This window comes from Staurois parvus, unplaced genomic scaffold (assembly GCF_062004578.1).
Source record: "Staurois parvus isolate SC_StPar_1 unplaced genomic scaffold, SC_StPar_1.0 ptg000552l, whole genome shotgun sequence".
Taxonomy (NCBI): Eukaryota; Metazoa; Chordata; class Amphibia; order Anura; family Ranidae; genus Staurois; species Staurois parvus.
This window is the reverse complement of record NW_028318348.1, coordinates 670770-684251: the sequence shown is the minus strand read 5'-3', so window position 1 is coordinate 684251 and position 13482 is coordinate 670770.

Below are 13482 nucleotides of genomic sequence, written 5' to 3'. Positions count from 1 at the left end.
AAAACAAACACAAAAAAACGCACTGTACGATCAAGCAGTGGAGAGGGGAGGAAGGTCTTAGCAATTGTACCCGGGCTGAACGGATCCTTAACCCTAAGGGGGCCACCAGCTAGGGGATCAGGGGCACAGGCTACATTATTATTATAATACGGGATTTATATAGCGCCAACAGTTTGCAGGTAGAAATGACAGTTAAAATACAATTTGGTACAAGAGGAAACAGAGGGCCCGCCTCGTTAGAGCTTACAATCTAGGAGACATCTGAGGACACTTTAAAAGTGGGGACAGCCTCCTGAAAGCAGGGACATCTGGATACCCTACCCTACACCAGAGCTAAAACAGGGACATTTGAGGGGGGAAAAGGGATGGAAGGATTTCCTTTTGAAAGAGGGACAGTCCCTTTAAGGCTAGGTTCACATATGTGCGGGTGGTGCTGCTGCGGATCCGCACAAAAATCCGTGAAGCCGTACCACCCGCACAGAAGAATGCAGACCCATGGGTGGGTGCCATTAATTCTAATGGCACGCCGCCCACACTGGAAATCACAACCGCACTGGGAACTGAGGTTCTCGTGCAGGCTGCGTTTTCCGAAGAAGTGCAGGGACTTCTTCCATGCGTGTCCCGGGGCATAGGAGTCCATTCAAATGCCCGCGCAATGCAGACCACAAGAAACGCGGATATGTGGGTAAATGAGGGCTATGCGGGAACTGTGAGCCGTCATGCGCACTTGACATTTTTACAGCTGCTGTTTTTGGCGTTTGATGTTTCTTTCTACAGTCATTTAACTCCCCAGCATGTTATCCTATGTGTTCATACACATAGGCTCAGGGTTGGACTGACCATTTGGAAACTCGGGCACTGCCCGAGGGCCTGGGGTCAGTAGGGGCCCCTGGTACCTTTTTCATAGGCTTTTTTGGGTTTGGGCAAGGATACAGGGGCCCCATGATCCCTTATTGCCCGGGGGCCCCATGAGTTGTCAGTCCACTCCTGCATAGGCTGTAATCAACGTTTTTTGGCTGGGACGTTTTTTGGATGGAAAAAAAAACAAAAATAGTGGGTTTCTAGAGTTTTTTAGCTGTAAAAACGCTCTAATGTTGTAAAACGCTGCAAACCGGTGTTTTTGGACTTTTGTTGACCAAATTTTGTATGGTTAAAAAAAAGTTAACGCAGAGAAATGTGGGGAAATGACGCTAATTGTGGCAAAACTCCGCTAAACGCTAATGCAAAAACGTTAAAAAAAGCTGAAAAACTCACGTTTTTAACTTGACTTTACACAGCTAATGTTACCAGCGTTATCAAAACGTCCCGTGTGCGTGAGGACTGACAAGGCAAATTCTGATTCATCTCTGCTCAGCCCGACACTGAATTCCAAACACAACCCTCCATGGCCTTACAGTTATGCTCCGTACACATGATAAGAAAATAGTCCGAAAATTTTTGCGGAACCACTGATCGAACGATTTTCTCTTTGTTGATGAGCAGAATGTTTTAATCGATAACGATATTGTGAACGAAAAAATCTGGTTGAACAACAGTGAAAAATGTCGTTTTGCATACGAACGACCAATCTTCTATGCATTGTTGGTATGACGATTGTACGAAAAAAATCTATCAAGCGCTATCACGCATGAGCGGAAACAGATGACTCGGATGTTTATGTCCAAGAAATCTTTGTAAACACGAACGGAAAATCCAAATGTTAAAATTAGATCGGCCTAATGAGATCATGAAACCAGAATTCTGTGTATTATATTTTATGTATCACTATTTATGTATATAGGTCATGTAATAAACGATATTATACTCATTGCTGGTAATTGTGTATATCGATCGTTCTGGCCGGAAGGGCGTGGCTACAAGGTCACACGCACACCGCATCACTTCCACTTGTACGGAAGACGTCAACACTACGTATTGCCTGCCGAACAATTTTTTTAGATTGGTTAATGTGGGCCACGATTTCGACCAACGAATGAACGCCTCTCAGTCTTCGGATGACCGATCGGTCGATTTTCTAATCGTGTATTCCCACCTTTAGTTTTGAAGAGAAAACTCTCCGAGAACTCATGTCCCCTCGTTTGCCCTTCTCGCCTCCTCATTCTCCAATCACCTTCCTCTCCCTTTTTCACGGCTCTGTCTAACTGCTGACACGCTCGTGGCATTTAAGCTGTCAATACTTCATGATCAGAAAATTATCTGCTGGAGGTGGACAGCCAGGAAGAAATGTCAGGGGTTAGGCCACGCTGTCCCAGATCGTCTTCAATGAATAATCAGCATCTTCATTATTCAGAATTAACACATCCTGACAGGTGCTCATCCCCATCTCCAGTGATTTATTCCTCTGGGACGGTAGATAGTTACTCTGTGACTCTGTACTCGCTATTGATTAGTTGCCATGCTATCAATAATGTCAGCCGTGGTTTTCTAGAACATCTATATCCTTATGTTGTAGATTTCTCAAAATGATTCCCAGGGACACTTATCATTGGAATGGCATAATCGAATTTCAAAGCAACCGTTGTATTGATGGGTTCACTGAATCTGTCCTATATGTTCTTTAACCTTTCTAGTAGTATTTTTAGCATAGCAGTCTAATATACTGTAGGTGAACTTTAAAGGCTTCATTTTTTTTTTTTACTTTTGCTATCTGTTACAATGTATCGATAGCTTAAACTTTTTATATAGTTTGATACAGAATGCCCCTTCTGTACATTTATATTTTTTAAAAATGAGACCAGTATACTTCTTTATGAAAACTGTAACTAATATATGTAATATTGAAGATGTTTGGTAGCTTACCAGGTCATAGGAAGAAGGGTCAGCTGCACACCGGAGGATACTGTAGATGAATATACTGTGTATTTATTAATCCATAGGACACACAAAACACCAGGACATGAATACAGTACTTGTTAACGCATTTCACACAATCTCGTGCTTGATCACGTGTCCTATGGACCAATAAATATTTTTTATACTCATCAATCCTCCGGCTAACCCTTCCTCATATTAAATCACCATGGTAGACAGAATGCCCATCCTATACATCTGCATGGTTTTATGTGAAAAAAATAGGTCAGTATACTTCAATTTAAAAATAGTAAAAATAGCTTACCAGGTCACTTCCATTGAGTGTCAGAAAGATTCCCCAGAATTTATATTCCCACCTTAATCCAATCACCATGCAATGTGTAGATGTTGATTGCTGATTTGCTTTAAATTTTCTTAGGCTACGTTCACACTAGCTATGTCAGCAGGCGTCAGACAGGCATTTGGGAAGCGTTTTTAACACTTCTCAAATGCCTATGAAAATTCTGCACATGGCAGCACACAGTGCTGTTCACACTGAAGCGTTATGCAGGCCATAGATGGGTCGAAAACCAGCTGATTTTTCGGGCGAAAAAAAAATCGGCCGATTTTCGCACAGTTAATGGGTTAATTGGTCAGCCGTTTTTCTTGATTTTGGCACATTTTTTTGATCGGTAAAGCTGGAAAAAAATCGGCCAGTTTTGCCAATTGGCCGATTTTCGCAGCAATGATGGGCAAATCGGGCCAATCTTTTTACCGATGAAAAAGAAGAAGAAATAAAGAAGAAGAAGAAGAATTCCAGTCCGCTATTATATTTGACATGAAAAAGTATTGCGGTTGCAACAATGTATCTATTTGTATCCGAATAAAACCATCTGTATCCGAAATGGATACAAATAGATACAATGTTGCAACAGCAAGACTTTTTCATGTCAAATATAATAGCTGAGCTCTCTGCAGGGACAGAATTAATTAAATGCCGGCCAATCTTTTTTACCGTTGGTGGTAACGTCGGCCTATTGAACGACTGATTTTTCTTTTTTTTATTAAAAAAACAGCTGGTTTTCGACCCGTCTATGGCCTGCATTAGCGTCTCGGCAACACTGACGCCTCATGTCGAGTCAGGAGGAGTTGAAGCCTCCGATTCAAGTCTATGGTGCCGCTCCTCAAACGCCTGGCAGGCGTTTGCGGGGCATTTGCAAGGTGGTTGCGAGGTGTTTGCGGAGCGTTAATACCACTGAACTTCATTATAGGTGTTTGTGGTGCGGTTTTAACGCTTGGCAAACGCCGATCAAATGCCTCAAAATCATGCATAGAGCGCATGGGGAGCATTTGAGGAGCATTAAAAACACTTCCCAAATGCCTGTCTAATGCCTGTCAAACGCTGTAGGGGTTTAGAAATTAGAAACAAGTCAAGTGTGAACGAGCCCTTAGAACCCCCAAACATGATATATTTTTTAAGCAGAGGCCCTAGAGAATAAATTGATGGGTTTTGCATTTTTTTATGTCACATGGTATTTGTGCAGCGGTCTTTCAAACACTTTTTTGGGGGAAATTTTTTTGGGTGAAGTTTAATGCAAAAAACATAATACATAACCCAATTTTTTTGTGAATTATAAAAAATGATGTTACGCTGAGTAAATAGATCCCTTGTGACAGCAATAGGCATGTGACAGGTACTCTTTATGGAGAGATTTGGGGTCAATAATGCAGGCCATAGACGGGTCAAAAATCGGCCGATTTTTCGGCCGAAAAAAAAATCGGCTGATTTTCACACCGTTAGTGGGTTAATTGGTCAGCCGTTTTTTGGGGTTTTGGCGCATGAGCCATGACCTGCAAGAAAAAGAAGAAGAAGACAAATAAGGAGAAAAAGAAGAAGAAAAAGAAGAGGAAGAAGAAATAGAAGAAGAAAAATAATAAGAAGAATAAGAGTAACTTCAGTCCGCTATTATATTTTATATGAAAAAGTATAGCGGTTGCAACAATGTATCTATTTGTATCTGAATAAAAACACCTGTATCCGAAATGGATACCAATGGATACATTGTTGCAATTGCAATACTTTTTCATGTCAAATATAATAGCGGAGCTCTCTGCAAGGGACAGAAGTAATTAAATGCCAGACGTAGACAGGATGAAAATCGGACGATTTTTTTACCGTTGGTGGTAATGTCGGCCAATCGAACGACTGATTTTTTTTTTTTTTTTAATAAAAAAACGGCCAGTTTTCGACCCGTCTATGGTCTGCATAAGACACCAAATTTCTCCTCTGCCCTTAAAAGTATTTCATCACACCAAGATTGAAGTGATTAAATGCTTTTCTTTGTTTCGTGAAAACGTTGTCGTTTGTTTCCAAGTAAACTGGAAATGATGTAAGGTCATCACTTCCGGGTTGCTATATCACTACATAATGGGTAGGTTGCGGGGCTCAAGTGGTATATAGGTAAAACCCAACTTTTGCTGTCAGGAATCCTGCATAGGTATTGGTTCCTTGATTTACATGGCTAAATATGTGTCAAATGGTGAATCCAAAAAACAGAGGTATTACCGCTCAGGCAAATATTCTAGATCAATCCAAGACAGGTGCAGGCTCTGGTTCGCCACCACACATGATGATCCATAGGACACATAAAACACCAGGACATGTACACAGGACCTGTTAACGTGTTTCACACGATCTCGTGCTTAATCACGTGTCCTATGGACCAATAAATATTTACTATACTCATCAATCCTCCAGTGTGCGGCTAACCCTTCCTCATATTAAATCACCATGGTAGACAGAATGCCCATCCTGTACATCTGCGTGTTTTTATGTGAAAAAAATAGGCCAGTATACTTCTTTTTAAAAATAGTAACTAAGAGTAGTTAGTCACATTCAACTTGACTTAGTCCTGTAATGTTGAAGACATTTGGTAGCTTACCAGGTCACTTCCGGTGAGTGTCAGAAAGATACCCCAGCATTTATATTCCCACCATAAACCAACCACCATGGATGTGTACATGTTTATTGCCCAAAACTAGGATGGGAGGTGTGAAAGGCATTGAAGCTCCCAGTTCTAGTTACATAATCCCATTGTTGGTCTAGAGCAGCGGTTCTCAACCTGGGGGTCGCGACCCCTTTGGGGGTCGAACGACCATTTCCCAGGGGTCGCCTAAGACCATCGGAAAACACATATTTCCGATGGTCTTAGGAACCGAGACACCGCTGCTGTCTCCGGCGATGTGTGGGCGGGATGATATGCTGCCCCTGTCACCGCCTCCTCGCCGCTGATTGGCCACCGGAACTGTAGCTCAGGAGAGGCACACAGGCGGCCAATCACCGGCGAGAAGGTGGAGCTTGGAGAGGAGGAGCCGAGCGGCAGCGCGCGGAGATCGAAGAAGATCGAGGGAGCTGCAGGAGCGAGTGAAGAGAGAGGCCAGAGAAGGAAGACAGCTGACAGGTAAGTGCAAATTTTGCTGCTGCAGCCAGGTATGCAGGTTGTAGATGGGAGAGGGAAAGAGCGAGCCCAGGCTGGAGCAGGAGTCAGCAAGGTAAGTATCATTGGTGTCAGTGGGAGGGATAGTGCCCCATCATTTGTGTCACTAATACCAACGATGGGGCACTATTCCTCCCCCCACTGACACCAACGATGGGGCACTATTCCTCCCCCCACTGACACCAACGATGGGGCACTATTCCTCCCCCCACTGACACCAACGATGGGGCACTATTCCTCCCCCCACTGACACCAACGATGGGGCACTATTCCTCCCCCCACTGACACCAACGATGGGGCACTATTCCTCCCACTAACGCCAATGATGGGGCACTATTCCTCCCACTGACACCAATGATGGGGCACTATTCCTCCCACTGACACCAATGATGGGGCACTATTCCCCCCACTGACACCAATGATGGGACACTATTCCTCCCACTGACACCAATGATGGGGCACTATTCCTCCCACTGACACCAATGATGGGGCACTATTCCTCCCACTCATACCAATGATGGGGCACTATTCCTCCCACTCATACCAATGATGGGGCACTATTCCTCCCACTCATACCAATGATGGGGCACTATTCCTTCCACTGACACCAATGATGGGGCACTATTCCTCCCACTCATACCAATGATGGGGCACTATTCCTTCCACTGACACCAATGATGGGGCACTATTCCTCCCACTGATACTAATGATGGGGCACTATTCCTCCCACTGACACCAATGATGGGGCACTATTCCTCCCACTGACACCAATGATGGGGCATTATTCCTCCCACTGACACCAATGATGGGGCACTATTCCTCCCACTCATACCAATGATGGGGCACTATTCCTCCCACTGACACCAATGATGGGACACTATTCCTCCCACTGACACCAATGATGGGGCACTATTCCTCCCACTGATACCAACGATGGGACACTATTCATCCCACTGACATCAGTGATGGGGCGCTAGTCCTCCCACTGCAAAATTACAGTTATGAAGTAGCAACGAAAATAATTTTATGGTTGGGGGTCACCACAACATGAGGAACTGTATTAAGGGGTCGCGGCATTAGAAAGGTTGAGAACCACTGGTCTAGAGAATCCTACATAGGTGCTGGTTCCTCAATTTACGTGACTAAATATGTGAATTGGCAAAATTGATCTGGTATACTCCTTTATGAAAACAGTCACTAAGAGTAATTAGGCACATTCAACTTGACTTGGTTCTGTAAATTTGAAGACATTTCATAGCCCTCCCAGCCTCTTCCACTAAGTGCCAGGAGGATACCCCTGCATATGTTCCCATCTTGAAACACCTCAATCCAATTACCATGGAATGTTGATTGTAAAGAACAGGATGAGAGGTGTGAAAGTAGTAGAACTCCCCTATTCTAGTTACATACAGTTGTGTTCAAAATAATAGCAGTGTGTTGAAAAAAGTGAATAAAGCTCAAATTCCTTCTAATAGCTTTTATTTCCATCCACACAAATGCATTGGGAACACGACACATTCTATTCCAAATCAAAACATGAAGAAAAATAGATCAAATTTGTGTTGTTCCTCTAAAGAAATTTAAGAAAAGTGAATATTAGACGGTTCAAAAAAATCGCAGTGTTTGTATTCTTCTTTACAAACTCAAACATTCACTATATAAACTGAAAAATTTTGAAGATTTTGCTTTCCTTTGAATCACTTGATGAATATTTGGTTGTAGTCGCACTGTTTCTGAGAACTGCTGTACATCTGTGTTGCATGGAGTCACCCAACTTCTGGCCCCTGTGATCAGGTATTCCAGCCCAGGATGATTGGACGACATTCCACAGTTCTTCTCTATTTCTTGGTTTTGCCTCAGAAACAGCATTTTTGATGTCACCCCACAAGTTTTCTATTGGATTAAGATCCGGGGAATGGGCTGGCCACTCCATAACGTCAATCTTGTTGGTCTGGAACCAAGATGTTGCACGTTTATTGGTGTGTTTGGGGTCGTTGTCTTGTTGGAACACCCATTTCAAGGGCATTTCCTCTTCAGCATAAGGCAGCATGACCTCTTCAAGTATTCTGATGTATTCAAACTGATCCATGATCCCTGGTATGTGATAAATAGGCCCAACACCGTAGTATGAGAATCATCCCCATATCATGATGCTTGCACCACCATGCTTCACGGTCTTCACAGTGTACTGTGGCTTGAATTCAGTGTTTGGGGGTCGTCCGACAAACTGTCTCCGGCCACTAGACCCAAAAAGAACAATCTTACTTTCATCAATCCACAAAATGTTGCGCCATTTCTCTTTAGGCCAGTCAATGTGCTCTTTGGCAAATTGTAACCTCTGCAGCACGTCTTTTTTTCAACAGTGGGACTTTGCGGGGGCTTCTTGCAGATAGCTTGGCTTCACATAGGCGTCTTCTAATTGTAACAGTCCTCACAGGGAACTTTACACCTTCTTTCATCTTCCTGGAGCTGATTGTTGGCTGAGTCCGCGCCATTTTGGCTATTCTTCTATCCATTCGAATGGTAGTTTTTCGCTTTCTTCCACGTCTTTTAGGTTTTGGTTGCCATTTTAAAGCATTTGCAATCATTTTAGCTGAGCAGCCGATCATTTTCTGCACTTATTTATATGTTTTCCCCTCTCCAATCAAGTTTTTAATCAAGGTACGCTGTTCTTCTGAACAATGTCTGGAACGACCCATTTTCCTCAGAATTTCAGAGAGAAATGCACTGTAACCAGCATGTACAACATTTGCTGCCTTCCTTCCTTAAATAAGGGCAATAATTGCCGCCTGTTTTTCAAAGAATGAATGACCTCACTAATAGAACTCCACACTGCTATTATTTTGAACATGCCCCTTTCAATGAGTGATTCAATGACACAGAATCAGCAGCATGCATGTCATGACTGTTGGGTCTGTTGGATTTATATTACTCTGCTACACCTGCTAGTAAATTATTTACCATGTAGTAATATCATTTCTACCAAAAACAGTGATTGATCCGGTTAGTGATGTCTGACTGCTATTATTTTGAACACAACTGTACATTAACTCGATTGCTGTTGTCAGGAATCCTGCAGAGGTGTTGGTTCCTTGATTTACATGGCCTAATATGTGAATTGTCAAATCGCCAGGGTAGACACAATGCCCACCCTATATATCTACATGATTTTATGTAAAAAAAATTAAGCGAGTATACTCCTTTATGATAACAGTAACAAAGAGTAGTTAGATACAGTCAGCTGGACTTGGTTCTGTGATGTTGAAGACATTTTGTAGCTTACCAAGCCACTTCCATTGAGTGTCAGTAGGATACCCCAACATATATTCCTTAATCCAATAACCATGGAATGTATAGATGTTGATTGGCCAAGAGCAGGATGGGAGATATGAAACTTGTGGAACCCCCATGTTCTAGTTACATAATTCAATTGTTGGTGTCAGAAACCTCTTGCATAGGCGTTGATTCCTCGATTTACCAAATTGCCAGGCTAGAGATGTTAAAATGGATTTATTTGTGGAAGATAGTTTTGAGAGACCCCTCCCCTGTTCAGTAGTTGAATTCAGTAATTCTGGTTGAAATCGCCATTGTGACATAGCTCCCAACAAAATGTAGTGGCCTTTTTCATGCCTCATGGAAATCACTTCTCCTCCCTGTCCAAAATGTATACCTTAATGTCCTTAAACCAATGTCACTCCTCCTTAAGGTGTAGGAAGACTGCTGAGATTTGCCTTTAGAATTTCCCCTCCTATGTTGAGCCATACATTTGTTGAGAGCCATGTCACATTGGCCATTCTCACTAAACTCATTTGCAACCAATATCCTCCCTAATGACCAATGGACCTGTACTGGTCGCCATGACGCAGAATCTAGCTTGTTAGTGAAGGAGCAGTGGTTAATCGATTTCATTCTAGTTGACCAGTAAGAGAGCCACTCCATTGGAAAAGGTAAGCAGTCTCTTAGCGACGTATCCACTGGTGAGTTATCACCACCAACTTAATCTTAAGTGTGACTTGGCCGTTAAGCTCAGGTTGGCCTCTACCACCACTCACCACTCCTTAATGGTCACCAAGACTGTGGGGGGTTTCAAGGACTTATAGATTTAGAATTGAAATCTATATTTGCTCAGATGAGCTCCATGGGGTATGCTGTTCCTAGTATGTTTTTCATTTTAAACAGAGGGACGTGCTGCTCCTCTGCTACTGAGGGTTGTGACCAATTTAAATATGTTGCATTAGGTACAGGTTCATTTTAAAGTGGAACGCCAAGTAAGAAGTAAAATACATACAGTATATGAACTGGTTTACCTGCTAAGAGGATTGAAATTTTGCATAGCCAACTGTGTGGTCTGGACACTCTCCTTAATGTACCCCCCACCCCACCCCAACATGCTGATTAGACAGTGAAAGACCAACAGTACATATTGAAGGTCATCATTGTGCTCATTCTGCTGTCTATTTCATTTGGTTGTTTTTTGGTGGCCCTCCTCGTTGCAGTCTTTCAGCTATACAGAACATTACAGGAGGATAAAATCAAGAAAGTTTCAGGCACTAAAATTTTAATGATTTTAATGAAACCTTCATTAACAAAACACAAAAAACGTGTGTGGCACTCACAGGTGAAATGAAGGAGACTGCAGACAGGCATCTATGCATCCAATGAGGTTGCCCCAAGAGATCCCATTACTTATCCTTTTGAACAGATTCACAGCTATGGGTCTGGATGCTCTTTTGCAATAAATATTATCCAGATATTCAAGTGAAGACAGATCCCAGGAGCACTCTTAGAATTTTACTCTTTATTTAGCAAAAAGCAAAGGCTACAACGTGTCAGCACAGTGACTTGGTGGTTAGTGCTTGTGCCTGTCAAAACTACGTGGCCTACCACTTGGTGGCTGAGTTGCTGTTGTTCCCAGTTGCTTCCACTTTGTTATAATCCCACTAACAGCTGAGCGTGGAATATTTAGTAGCCAGGAAATGTCAAGGATGGACTTATTGCACAGGTGACAACCTATCACGAGACCACGCTTGGAGTCACTGAGCTCCTGAGAACAACCCATTCTCTCACAGATGTTTGTAGAAGCAGTCTGCATGCCTAAAACCCTATTCAATCAGCGCAACACACCCTAAAATGATATGATAGTGCTCTAAATAGTTGCTGCTATAACACTGTTAGTGACTTCACAACACCTGTACCAAAATGAACAATAAAGTGTAGCGCATCAAACTAATATCTCATATAAAAATCAATAATTAAAGTCCCATGAAAAAGTCTCTTATAACAGCACTGTGCAATGTGTATAAAATTAATCTTCTCTCTTCTTCAGTGCCAACCGTGCTACCACCATTAGGTGAAAAACCTGCTCACCTCACTTTATGACCTCATCAATAGGTCATTATGCGCTAAACCTATGGACACACTTTGTGTACACTTTCTGTGGTCTTCCTCCAGCTCCTCTCCCGGCACCGCCACAGTATACACTTCTCCAGCTGACGTTCTCATATAATATGTATTATGGAAAACAGAAAAGTGGAACCATAGTGCTCTCTGTTTATAAAACAATTTATTAGCGCCCAGATTAAAAAACACTTACAAGATGTAAGAAACAAGTCCTGGATTCTTTCCTAGATACACAGAATATAACTGGTTATTAACATTTATAGGTAAAGTTGATCCAGGGAATATCCAATTGCCTCTCGGGGGGATCAGGAAGGAATTTTTTTCCCTGCAGGAGCAAGTTGAATCATGCTTTGCTGGGTTTTTTTCCTTCCGCTGGATCAACTGTGGGTATAGGATTGTAACTTTTTTTTGGTTGAACTAGATGGCCTTTTGTCTTTTTTTCAGCCAGACTAACTATGTAACTATATAATGTATATTTCGTTACATGGCTCACCACCTCGCTCTCCAGGATGACATCAATTAAAAATGTCTAGGGCTCAGCTCCTTCCACCTATACGCATTAAGCTCCAGATTTGGGCTGCCTCAGTAGGCAGGGAGCCAGCATATGTGGAGCCCTTAAATAAACCATGAATCCTTTCTTCCTACCCCCAGAAGTGACATCACCTCCTGGCTACTGAAAGTGATGTCATCAGCCAACTTGGATCACCCCCAAACCCGGAAGTGATGTCATCAGCCATCTTGTATAACCTCCGAACCCAGAAGTGATGTCATCGGCCATCTAAGATCACCTCCGAACCCAGAAGTGGGGAAAACCTGATCCCTAAAAGCTGGGAACACACTAAAAAATTAAAAATGAAAAAAAAAAAAATATTATTATTATTATACAGTATTTATATAGCGCTAAAAGGTTTGCTCAGCGCTGTACATTATAGTGGGGGACAGTACATGAGACAATACAGTAACAAAACAAAACACGAGGGGTTCAAGGGCCCTGCTCTTTCCAGCTTACAATCTAGGAGATATATAAATATTATATAAAAAATATATATTATTCTGATGACCGACACTCACTCTTCAGAATGCCGTATTATCATATGACCAGACAATATATTACATTGTAAAAAGCATGTTAATAATAAAAGGACAATTCATTCAAAATATGACTTAATAACGTAGTATGCCAACTATCACTGATAAAACAGTTTACACCAAGTTCTGTTTTATCAGTAATAGCATACTGTTATTGATGAGGTCATAAAGTGAGGTGAGCAGGTTTTTCACGTAATGGTGGTGGGACGGTTGGCACTGAAGAAGAGAGAAGATGTATTTTATACACATTGCACAGTGCTGTTATAACAGACTTTTTCATGGGACTTTAATTATTGTTTTTTATTGATTTTTATATGAGATATTAGTTTGTTGTGCTACACTTTGTTATTCATCTGCATGCCTAGGTGCTTGATTATATACACCTGTGGCCATGGCGGTGATTGGAACACCTAAATCCAATGATTTGGAAGGGTGTCCCAATACTTTTGGTAATATAGTGTATATAATTTATAGGGATCAGAAACTGTGAGTTGCGATTTTCTATCTTTTGATGCACATGTAGAAAATCCTCTTCAACTAAGGCACACTAGATTGTTTGCTCTGTTTTGTAATGTGAGCATCGCATATAGACCAAAAAACAGCCATTAAAAACAATAAAAATATATAAAATCCTGCGCTTATATGGAGTATACCTAAAATATATAATATAAAGCAGCTCACACTCAAAACTGAACATCAATCAGTG